Source organism: Boleophthalmus pectinirostris, unplaced genomic scaffold, assembly GCF_026225935.1.
Source record: "Boleophthalmus pectinirostris isolate CB_2022bp ecotype Guang Dong unplaced genomic scaffold, ASM2622593v1 HiC_scaffold_8, whole genome shotgun sequence".
Taxonomy (NCBI): Eukaryota; Metazoa; Chordata; class Actinopteri; order Gobiiformes; family Gobiidae; genus Boleophthalmus; species Boleophthalmus pectinirostris.
In genome coordinates this window covers 35875839-35888368 of record NW_026571515.1, presented here as the reverse complement: position 1 = coordinate 35888368, position 12530 = coordinate 35875839, and the positions used below count along the sequence as shown (strand labels likewise).

General features: G+C 41.0%; 1 protein-coding gene across 1 annotated transcript in view; it reads left to right on the top strand.

The window, feature by feature from the left end:
- Nucleotides 1-12530, top strand: part of nckap5l (NCK-associated protein 5-like) — a 52505-nt gene that overhangs the window by 23078 nt on the left and 16897 nt on the right. Inside the window, exon 2 of the mRNA XM_055165820.1 lies at nucleotides 4318-4384. The gene's annotated coding sequence lies outside the window, so the exon portion shown is untranslated. The remainder of the gene's footprint in view (nucleotides 1-4317; nucleotides 4385-12530) is intronic.

Sequence of the window (12530 nt, the reverse complement as noted above, 5' to 3'; positions counted from 1 at the left end):
TCGGCTCTTCTCACAGCGAGGGTCCAATCAAAAGGAAATCTCCCCCGTGTTTGATCTCACAAACCAGAGCGGAGCATAGCATCTTGTGTGGAATAAGACTGTGACTCTTGATGTTCTAACAAGATCATCGCATTGCTTATTGTCAAAAAGTAAATGTTTTGACCTGGTTTATGATTCATATCTCTGTAATTATTGGACCTATCCACATAATCCCTGTAAATGTCTCTGTTGAGGTTCAAGTTTTATTCCAAAAAAGAATGAAGGCTGAAAAATTCACCACAAAAGTTAAGAAATATGACTTAGACCCATTTGTATGTATTTGTTTTTCAATATATCTTTCCTTAAAGGTTCTCACAAACATACTTGGAGTTGTGTTTTGTTTAATTCACACATGTTTGAGTGATCCATCTCCAAAGTTCAGTATGCTTTGTTCCACCTTATGATGTCATGAAGCGATAGATTTCAAATTAACAGGTCTGTTTGTTCCACATTTTGTTTAGTGGAGATTGGAAATTCCAGGTCTGAAGTCATCCAAATCATTCTAGTGAAGGTGTATGGACTTTAAAAATACAGTGGAGCACTTCCTGTATTACCACATGACATCACAGGGTGGGACAGTTTTCAGTTTGAGAAAAGAACACAAAAAAATACGCTTGTGATGAGAAAACATTATAACAGAGATTGCAAAATAGCATCTCATGGGCATAAATATTGTCATAAAGATAATGACAAAAAATTGATTATATGGATTTTTTTTTTTGTCAGACTCCCCGCTCCCCCTAGCCCCTCCCCCTCAGGTGTTTTGCTTAAGAGCAGGTGGAGTTCACACAGTGTTTAACCCAGACTGAGGCAGCTGCTCCATTAACCTTAATCTCATTTCAGATTCACAAACCTAAAAGGATCAAGTCCAAGTCTGCAATCCTCCTACACAGACTGCAGCAACCAGGACTGAACCAGGACTAAACCAAGACTGATACAGAATCTAAAACCAGGACTAAACCAAGACTGATACAGAGTCTAAAACCAGGACTGAACCAGGACTAAACCAAGACTGATACAGAGTCTAAAGCCAGGACTGAACCAGGACTAAACCAAGACTGATACAGAGTCTAAAGCCAGGACTGAACCAGGACTAAACCAAGACTGATACAGTGTCTAAAACCAGGACTGAACCAAGACTAAACCAAGACTGATACAGAGTCTAAAACCAGGACTAAACCAAGACTGATACAGAGTCTAAAGCCAGGACTGAACCAGGACTAAACCAAGACTGATACAGAGTCTAAAACCAGGACTGAGCCAGGACTAAACCAGGACTAAACCAAGACTAAACCAGGACTGAACCAGGATTAAACCCAGGACTAAACCCAGGACTAAACCCAGGACTAAACCGGGACTGAACCGGGACTGAACCCGGACTGAACCAGGACTGAACCGGTACTGAACCAGGACTGATAGAGTGTCTAAAACCAGGACTGAATCAGATACTAAACCAAGACTAAACCAGGACTGAACCAGGACTGAACCAGGACTAAACCAGGACTGAACCAGGACTGAACCAGGATTCAACCAGGACTGATAGAGAGTCTAAAACCAGGACTGAATCAGATACTAAACCAGGACTGAACCAGGACTAAACCAGGACTGAACCAGGACTGAACCAGGACTGAACCAGGACTGAACCAGGACTGAACCAGGACTGAACCAGGACTAAAAAGAACTAAAGCAGGGCTAAAGCAAGACTGAACCAGGATCGAACCAGGACCGAACCAGAACTAAATTGGATACTAAACCAGAGCTAAACCAGGACTGAACCTGGATTGATCTAGAATTAAACCAAGGACTAAACCAGGACTGAACTAGGAGTAAACCAAGACTGAACCAGGATAAACATGGACTGAACCAGGACTAAACCCGGACTGAAACAGGACAAAAGCAGGACTGAACCAGGACCGAACCAGGACTAAACATGATTCTGTTCTGTCTCCTGTTTTCCGGTGTAATCTCTTCAGAGAGCAGCTCAGTCTCTACACGTGGCCCTGGGTTTTTATAGAACGTCTGCGGCCTAAAAAGGCGCTGAATTATTCATCCATCTTTCTTTGATTACACTTTACAATGGCACACAGATGAAAGAGGAGACGAGAGAGGGAGAGACGGAGGAGTGCAAGGAGAGAGGGAGAGACAGAGAGAAAGGAAGATGAGTGAGGAAGAGGAGGAGAGAGAGATGGAGGAGTGAAGGAGGGGAGGAGAAAAAGAGACAGAGGAGTGAAGGAGGGGAGGAGAATAAGAGACAGAGGAGCGAAGGAGGGGAGGAGAAAAAGAGACAGAGGAGCGAAGGTGGGGAGGAGAAAAAGAGACAGATGAGCGAAGGAGGGGAGGAGAAAAAGACAGGAGCGAAGGTGAGGAGGAGAAAGAGAGATAGAGGCGCGAAGGTGAGGAGGAGAAAGAGAGATGGAGGAGCAAAGGTGAGGACGAGTAAAAGACGGAGGAGCGAAGGAGAGGACGAGTAAGAGAGACGGAGGAGCGAAGGAGAGGAGGAGAAAGAGAGATGGAGGAGCGAAGGTGAGAACGAGTAAGAGAAATGGAGGAGCGAGGGAGAGGAGGAGAGCAAAAGAGAGACAGAGGAGTCAAAGGAGTCAGAACAGAAAGAGACAGAGTAGGAGTGGGAGTGGAGAGAGGGAGAGATAGATTGATAGATAGATAGAGAGGAGAGATCAAGGGAGAGGAGAAGAGAGACAAAGATTAGGATAAGCTCGGGAGAGGAGGAGAGAGAGAAAGGAGGATAAGCAAGGGAAAGGAGAGAGAGGGACTGAAGAGGAATGGAATGAGGGAGAGGAGGAGAGAGAGGAGAGGATGAGCAAGGGAGAGGAGGGGAGAGAGAGAAGAATCTGGAAAGAAGAAAGGCGACAGAAAAGGGGGTTGATAGAGGGGAACTAGGGCGGAGGAGGAAATGATGAGGAATAAAGGAGTGGAGAAATAATGGAGGGATAGAGAGGAAGGGAGAGAGGAGAAGGCAAGAAGAGAGGGGCAAGAGAGAAAGAGACATAAAGAGAAATGGAGCAGAGAGACAGCAATGAGCAGAGCGAGAAATGAGGGGACCAGGAGAGAGAGAAGGTGACGAGGTTGAGAGGAAAGATAAAGATATGGATCAAGGGATGAGGAGAAATAATGGAGCGAATGAAAAGCAAAAGAGGAGGAGTAGAACAAGGAGTGAGTGCTTGTATCTTGCCTGTGTTTGGCTCCAACGGTTTTGGAAAATTGAAATCATGATTAGATTTGAAATTTTTGTTTTTAAATCAAGATTCAGTTCACGGGTCTCGTTTTAAAACCCTCAAGGAGCAAATGTGACACAGGGAAGGCATCTGACACACAGGGACAATTTTTTGTGGGGTAATTTAGCAAGAATTTCACAATGTCATTTGCAGCAAATTTGTTATTGCGGGTTTTTGTATTGTGCTGTGAATTGTATTTGTTGTGCATGTTTCAGAATCGTGTCAACCAAGATTTTGTGGGTCCAATGAATCTCTATTTTTCAAAACATACAAAATGAACTACTTTTTTTCAGTTGAACTTGCTCTGGTCTAGTCCTGGTGTAGCCCTGGTCTGATCCTGGTGTAGCCCCTGTTTAGTCTTGGTTTGAACCCATTTTAATTCTGAGGTAGATTTGGTTTAGTCCTCTTCTAGTCCTGGCTTATCCTGGCCTAGTCCTGGCTTTACCCTGGTTTAGTTCTTGTTTTAACGCTGGTCTAGTCCTGGTTTAGCCTTGGTCTAGTCTTGATTTGAGCCCAGTTTAATTCTGAAGTAGATTTAGTTTAGTTCTGTGCTAGTCTTGGTGTAGCCCTGGTTTAGTTTTTGTTTTAACCCTGGTCTAGATTTGGTTTGAGCCCATTTTAATTCTGAGGTAGACCTGGTTTGGCCCTCTTCTAGTTCTGGCTCATCCTGGTCTAGTCCTGGTATTGCCCTGGTTTAGTTCTTGTTTTAACCCTGGTCTAATCCTGGTTTAACCTAGGTCTAGTTCTGGTCTGAGACCAGTTTAATTCTGAAGTAGACTTGGTTTAGCCGTGGTCTAGTCCTGGTTTAGCCCTGGTCTAGTCCTGGTGTAGCCCTGGTTTAGTCCTAGTTTAGCCGTGGTCTAGCCCTAGTTTCACTTTGGTCTAGTCCTGGTTTAGCTGTGGACTAGTCCTGGTTTAGCCCTGGTCTAGTTCTGGTCCTATTTTAGTCCTGAGTGATTGTATGGGTGGACTGAGAATGTATGACCATATTTATAATAATATTGTATGATGTATAATTCAAGTGTCCTTTTCCTCTCTTCCACAGCTGGTTGGTTTTGTGTCTGGGAGACAGACGAGCCTGACAGAGCACACGCACAGAGAGGACGTCACAGGTCAGAGCTTTCACATTAAATCCGCTCATATCAAATCATGTATTTACAATTATTCCATTTACACCTTTTAAAGTACTTACTCTCATACTGTGGTGTTTGTTTTGCTTGAAGGGCATGGGGTGATCAATAGGGCTCTGACTAGGCAACTATAACAAAAAATAGTAGCCGTATTTTTATTTTGTATTCATAATCGTTATCTGGACTCTGAATGAAAAGACCTTTTATAATTCAATGTCACTGTATTTTCATGAATAATACACTTTAGTATTAAATCTTCTCAGCTTAAAAGGCTTCAGTTGCTATTATTTGACCTGTATTTGGTTAAAAATTGGCCCGTTGCTGCAAAACCCTACATTTAAGACAAACTATGAGGTTAGGCTGTAGTAGACTAGATGAATTGTTGCTGGACTAAAGACGTTTGCTGCTGATGTTGTTCCAGTACTATTTTTTTTTAAATTTGGCCTTGGTGTAATGCCATACCGATACAGTCCAATACCGCATAGTGTGAAGTATGGCTACTCAATTTTGTAACAGAACAAAAGCAAAAAATAAATCTTTTAAAAGTCTATTTGTAAAGAAAGTCTGCAAGAATAAATTCGATTTTGAGGTAGTTTTAAAGTATTAGAGAAATGTATAATGGTCTTGACAATAAATTGTGCTGATTTAAGCACTTTTACTTTCTCTTTTTACGTTTTCCTTTCTAGCACAGAGAGGGGACAAAAACAAGTGAGGCTTGTAAAAAGGTACTCATCGTCGGAGCGCATGACTAATTATGCAGAGTAAACAAAATCCGAGTTAGCACTGTTGTCAGGTTGCACTCTCTGGAGTTATTTTACTAAGTTGAGCGTCCACATTAAAGGCTAAATGAACTTATCAGAAAGGTAACACAAATATATTTTCTGTCATTATCAGCATGTTTTAAGTGTTTACAGAGCCTCCACAGTCTGTATTGAACCTGCTCTGAGCATTAGAGCAGCATCTACAGGTAATCATTCTGGACAATACAGAGTGGTATCAGATCGGTGATTTAGAGTACTCGCAGATACCGATACCTGAAAAATTTGTAGTATTTTGGTACTTTTGTTGATACCAATATCAGTATCGGAACAGCCCTACTATTTATGCAGAAAAAAGTGCTAGGAAACAATGTAGTATTTATATAAAGAGTTTAACTTTTATACAGATAAACACCAGAAAATACTAAATCTTCAGCTCGCTCCTCTCCTTTCTGCCATAGATCCTTATCATAAAATAATTAGTCAAGATTCCGTCGACCAATTAATCGAAAAAAAAAACAACCAAGAACTACAGTCCAATAAGATTAGTGAGTAATCAGTATTAAGTTCAAGTTTGTGAATGGATAATTCTAGTTCTTGGTTATTGTGGTATTGTCCATATTGTTAGATTAGTCTCTAATAGTTATGTATTTGTAAGACTTCCTTCCTCCTTCATATTCAAATATCTCTCTTGGACCATGTGTTACTGTGGTCCTGTTTCTTGTTTCACTTCCTCTCTTTGCTTTTCGCCATCAGATGCTTTTGTCGTCTGTTCTGTCAGCTTTTTTTTTTTAAGTTTTGTAGTTTTTTATTTTTACCAAAGAAAAGAATTCAGCTTGTGGCCGATTTGAGCTATTTATTTACACTGTGGCTGACATGAGTAGTCCCATTATCTGCCTCTCCTCCTCTTCTCCTCTCCCGCTTTCCCTCTATCTTTTCCTCCATCCTGTCTTTCTCCTTCCTCCTGCTATCTACTTCTCTCTCTCTCCCTTTGTCTCTCTCTCCATCTATCTACCCCCCATCTCCTTCCCTCTTATGTAGTTGACGTGAGCTATCTCCAGGCTCTCCCTCTTTCATCTCCCACGAGTTGCCTCCATGACTCCCTCCCTCTTTCTCCTCTCCTCCTTTCTCTTAATCCCAGTTCCCTTGTTTCTTGTGAATATTCGATTCCCTCCTCCCTCTTTCTCCATTGCTCTCTCCCCTCTCTACCTCTTTTCCTCTCCTCCTCTCTTCTCTCAGATTCCCAGTTCCCTTGTTCCTTGTGAATACTGGGCTCTGTCCTTAAGCTAAACTTTGATAAAAGCAGATTTCTATTTTGGTCGTTTCATTTGGAGTTAAACTAAACCACGTGCTCTGAGGCTCCGGGGCCACACATGATCCTTCAGCAATAATGCACTGGGATTACAAATACTACTACTATTACTGCTACTTCTATTGCTGCTACTATACTGTTACTTCAGGCCTAGAAATGATCCTCTGCCCTAGTATAAACTGAGCTTAGAAATACCACTACTGTTTATACATCTACTGCTAGAGCTACTGCCACTGCTTTTACTACTACTTTACTACTACTACTACTACTACTGCTACTGCTGTGACTACTACTATCACTGCTACTAGAGCCCTAGAAATGGTCCTTCATGTAACAATACACTGGGATTACAAATACTACGATATACTAATACTACAACATACTTGCATATTTCTATCTGCTAGTACTATTACTACTACTTCAGGCTCAGAAATGATCCTTTATGTACTACTACTACAACTGCTATGACTTACAACTACTACGACTTTTACTGCTACAAATTTTACTACTACGACTACTACTGCTACCACTACTACTGCTATGACTACTACTAATACTAATACTAATACTAGACTTACTGCTGCTACTACTAGAATGACTGCTACTTGCCCGAAATGATCCAAAATGTACTACTCCTATGACTACTACGATTTACGACGACTACTGCTACGACTATGACCGCTACTACTACTACTACTACTATAACTATGACTACCACTACTCCTACTAATGCTACTATTAGTACTACTACTACTACGACTACTATTCCTACTCCTACTACTACTGCTACTACTACTACTACTACTAGAATTACTGCTACTTCAGGCCCAAAATGATCCTCCGTGTATGAATGGACTTACAAATACTATTACTTATACACATCCACTGCTACTACAACTATTACTATTACTACTGCTGCGACTGCTACTAATACTTTACTGCTGCTACCCCTGCTTACGTAAAGCCCAGAAATGATCCTCTATGTGCTGTGATACTGCTCCAATACACATATATTTGAAACTACTACTACTACTACTACTACTACTACTACTACTACTACTACTACTACTACTACTACTACTACTACTACTACAGTTACTACAGGCCCAAACAGGAAATCCTGAAACTGATCTGAAACTGATGAAGCAGCATGTTATGGATCAGAGGAGATACCCAACACCAGGATCTGTATTCACCCTATAGTGAACTCAGCATTTTTCCGCTTCTCTCTTCCTCTCCCTCTGTACTCTCATCTTCCTCCTTCTCTCCTTTCTGTGCTTCTTCTCTTTTCTGTTCGCAGTGTCGCTACTTTTAGTTTTGTGGGTTTTATTTAGGCCCCTTATACGTTTCCCCATGTGTCTGAGTACAGTGTGTCTTGCGCCCATACATATATTGTATAAGCAGCTCTTGAGGTTAAAATAAGTCCACTGTGTGCAGTCTGTGTCTATGGAGCAGAATCAGGAATTGCACTGTTAGCATGATAGTTGTTGTTATCATTACTGTGATGGCAAAACTCCGCTCTGGTCTCTGGAAGTTGTGAAAAGCACTTCTAAACTCATCACAGCGAATAATTAGGATGTTCAGAATGCAAAACGTAATTGAGGAAGAACTTTAGACCACTGCCAGAGTTGGGGACTTGTGAGTCGTGACTTGGACTCAAGTCAGACTTGAGTAAATATTTTTAAGACTTGACTTGATGAAATTGACCAAGACTTGGAACTTGACTTGGACTTGAAGCTCAATGACTCAGGTCTTGACTTAGACTTGAGGCCTGTGACAAGACTTGATGTTTCTTCTAAAAAAAAATATATGTTTTTAGAAAATACTTTTCTCTTTACATTTGATACATGCTTAATTTCAAAGGAACACACTGGAACATGTCCCTCCCACTCCTCTTGTTTGTTACTATGGCAACAGTAACTGAAGTACTGTGATATGGTACCCTCAAATGTACTACAGTAATATACAGTACAATATAGTAAAATAGAGGGAACTACAGAGAACTACATGACAAAATAACTTAAATCTTAATTCTTTTCTGTTCTTATAAAGGAAAAATTTGCATTTCTACAACTCTTACATAAATACTCATATATAAATATTCCATACGTTTTTAAGTACAGTTTAGTTTAAAATTCATATAAATTGCAATAATCTAAGCTATATTTGGTAATTTTTTGGTTTAAAGACTTGAAATTGGACTTATGGGCCAGTGACTCAAGACTTGAACTTGCCCATCTTTGACTTGGGACTTGACTCGGACTTGAGGTCAAAGACTTGAGACTTACTTGAGACAAACAACGACTTGGTCCCAACTCTGACCATTGCAAACCTTTTATAATGAGCTAGTTCTGTTTTTCATGTTTTTAAGAGAGTAAAAATCAGGTAGAGCGCTTTTAACACTCTGATGTTAAACAACAGCAGCAGAGGAGGCTTCTGGGAGATTGTGTTTGTGGACATTTCAGACAGAGACACGACAGTCTGCCATAAACAGTGTTATGTTTATGGCAATGATCAAACACTGTATTCATTTTCAAACTATCATTTACTCTCCATCTCTCTATCTCTATCCCTCTTCCATCGCTCCATTTACTCTTTTTCTGTCTCTCCACGCTGTCTTTCAGTTTTATCACTTCTCTCCTGATCCTCGCTATATCTGCCCTCTGTCTCTCTCTTTTCTTTTTCTCTCTCGCTCTCACTCTCTCCCTTTTTCTCCCTGTAGCTCTCTCTTTCCATCCCTCTCCTGCTCTCTCTTTCTTTCTTTTCTTCTCTCTCTCTCTCTCTCTCTGTCTGTCTCTCTCTCTCTCTCTTTCTTTTTTCTTTCTTTCTCGCCCATTCTCATCTCTCTCATCTTTTCTCCTTTGCCTCTGCCACTCTCCTCCTCTTCTACTCTTTCACCTGCCTTTTCCATCTCCCTCCTTCATCTCTCTCTTCCCCTTGTATCTCCTCTCCCTCTCTATCTGTCTCTCTCTCTCCCTTCTATTTCTTTTTCTCTCCCCCTATTTCTCTCTCTCTTTCTTCTCTCTCTCTGTCTTTCTTTCTTTCTCATTCTCATCTCCTCACTCTTTCTCCTTTGCCTCTGCCTCTCTCCTCCTCTTCTGCTCTTTCACCTAGTTTTTCCATCTCTCTTCTTCATCTCTCAGTTCCCCTTGTATCTCCTCTCTCTCTCTCTCTCTGTGTGTGTGTGTCTCTCTCTCTTTCTTTCACCCTCTCTCTCTCCCTTCTTCTATCTCATTTTCTCCCCCTATTTCTCTCTCTCTTTCTCTCACCCTTTCTCTCTCTCTCTCTTTCTTTTTTTCTCTCTCTCCCTGTAGATCTCTTTCTTTCTCTCTCTCTCTTTTTTTTCTTTCTTTTCTTTCTTTCTTTCTTTCTTTTTCTCTCATTCTCATCTCTCTCACCCTTTCTCCTTTGCCTCTGCCTCTCTCCTCCTCTTCTGCTCTTTCACCTACTTTTTCCATCTCCCTCCTTCATCTCTCTCTTCCCCTTGTATCTCCTTGTGTCTCTCTCACTCTCTCTCTTCTTCTATCTCCCTTTCCCTCTCCTCTCCCTCCCTTTCTTTCTCTCTTTCTTCTCTCTCTTTAACACTCTCTCTGTTACTTTCTTTCTCTCTCATTCTCATCTCTCTCTCACTTTCTCCTTTGCCTCTCTCCTCCTCTTCTGCTCTTTCACCTGCTTTTTCCTCCTTCATCTCCCTCTCCCCCAATTTCTCTACCCCTAATTCTCTCTCTCTTTCTTCTCTCTCTCTGTCCTCTCTCTCTCTCTGTCTCTCTCTCACCCTCTCTCTCTCTCAGTGCTTCCCTCGTTCCTAACATCTCAAAGCACTGGTTGTCGTTTTGTTATTTGATCGTCCGTCTGATCGAGCTTTATCTCTCCCAGAATTCCTTTCGCTGCTCCGGCTCATCTGATTCCCGATAGCTGTCTCTGTGTCTCCTCCTCTTCTCTCCTCCTCCTCCTCCTCCTCCTCCTGTCCTCTCCTCGCTTCGCCTCGTCTTCCTCCTCTGGTCTTTCCCTGACTCTGTCCATTTGAAAACCACGTGTATTTTTAGATGCTCTTGAGTGGCTTTTTACTGCTCTGTTCTACACATATAATCTTGGCAAAGCAGAGGTGATTTCTACATGTTCTCTGTAGAGGTTTAAAGGACACACTCTATTTTACAATCTCTGTTATAATGTTGTTTCCCCATTCTTCTTTCAAATAGAAAATGCTCTGTCTGAAGTGCTCCACTGTGTCTTTAAATTCCATACAAAACTACTGCTACATGACATCACTAGGTCGAACAGGGCATTTAGAGCTTTGGAGATAAAGGCAGACTAATAATAACGGGTTACATTAAATAATAAAGGATAATATTCTAATATTTCAAACTCGATTTCGATACTACAATATAGGAATAAACTTGATCAATCAATGCAGATTCTGATACAACAATGATGATGATGATGAAAACACGCTTTCTCTAGACAACAGACAGTAATTTTCAACATTAAATCATTGTACTTTCTTTTCTATTGCCATGTGATCTTATATCTGTGTACTCCCTCAGTGGTCCAGGTAGGTTCCATAGTGGTCCATGGGGGTATACTAGTCTATGTGCTCTTATACTTGTTCTCATAAAGCTTAGAATCATTCTAAAACTACATTAAATGTTCATTTCTGTCCTGTAAATGTGATTTTTTTAGTATCTGTGCATGTTCAAATGAGTATCTAGTTTCAGTACTAGGTTTAGTATTAATGATTTTTTTTATACTTTTGAAAAACCTATGGCCAACACCCCTTATTCAAAGTACACTTTGCCACTTTTCTGGTGGAGATGCCGTTGCTCTCCCTGGAATGTTCCACAGTTTTACATTAAAGGGACAGTCTGGAATTTTGGACATAGGACCCCATTTCCTAGTTAGCTAGTTAGTTAGGTGTAGGAGTGTTGGAGACATGTGGAGACACTTTTTTAAATATTCCATCCAGTCCTTGTATTTGCAGAGGTCACTGGTGCTAGGCTAGGGCATGTCAATGGCCATAGTTATCCTGCCACTAAAAACAGACAGCCACTCCACAAAACATCCGAAGAAAATCTGTTATTACACCAGACTATCCATGTGAATGTCTGTGTTGATAAAATAATGTTTCAAATAAAACTAACCTTGCATCGCATGAATAGGTGCATATTGAGGGACTATTTTCTCAGCAACAGTGGAATTTTACTTGCCGGTAACATAGGTGCTAGGTGATATCAGTTCGCCGCTGCCAAGCTTTCTGTCAGGCAGCAGCTGCAACAGCTCAGACATAAATCCTTCAAATGCAACGTTGGTTTTACTTCTAAAATTATTCTATTGACACATACATTTATATTAACAGTCTGGTATAATAACAGATTCGCTTCGGGTCTTTTGTGGAGTGGATAAGACTGTTTTTAGTGGCAGGATAACTATGGCGTTGACATTCGCTAGCCTAGCACCAGTGACCTCTGTAAATACAAGGACTGGATGGAATATTTTAAAAAGTGTTTCCACACATCTCCAACACTCTGGCTCACTAGGAAATGAGGTCCTTTGTCCAAAATTCCGGACTGTCCGATTAAATAGCTCTCCCTTACATTTTTTTCAATTACAGGTGGTGTTATAGCTCAAAAATACCTTGAAAAACAGGCGTTCTGACTGTGAGCGGGGTCGCCTCTCCATCTATATAGAGAAAAGTATTTTCTGCTAGAAAACTTACACAATGTACCTTTAAAGAATTTAAGATGGTACAGTTAGTTTCAAGGCTAATTATTTAATTTTGGTTGTCTTGTATCTGTGTCTGTCTTGCTTGACTGGCTGACTTCATGTGCCCTTACATCTTTTATTTGAAGTGCAGTTAGTTTTTTTGGAAAAGTTGAACATTTCCAAATGCGTCATTTTTTAAAGGGAATCCATATTTATTGTGTTGAAGTCTGTGCTGGAGGTCAGTGAGGGCAGCTCGTTTCCACTCTTATGCTCCACATTGATCAGGCTCCACTATAGATCTGACTGGGTAATGTCTCTCTGTCTCGCCCCTCATCTCTCTCTCTCTCTCTCTCTCTCT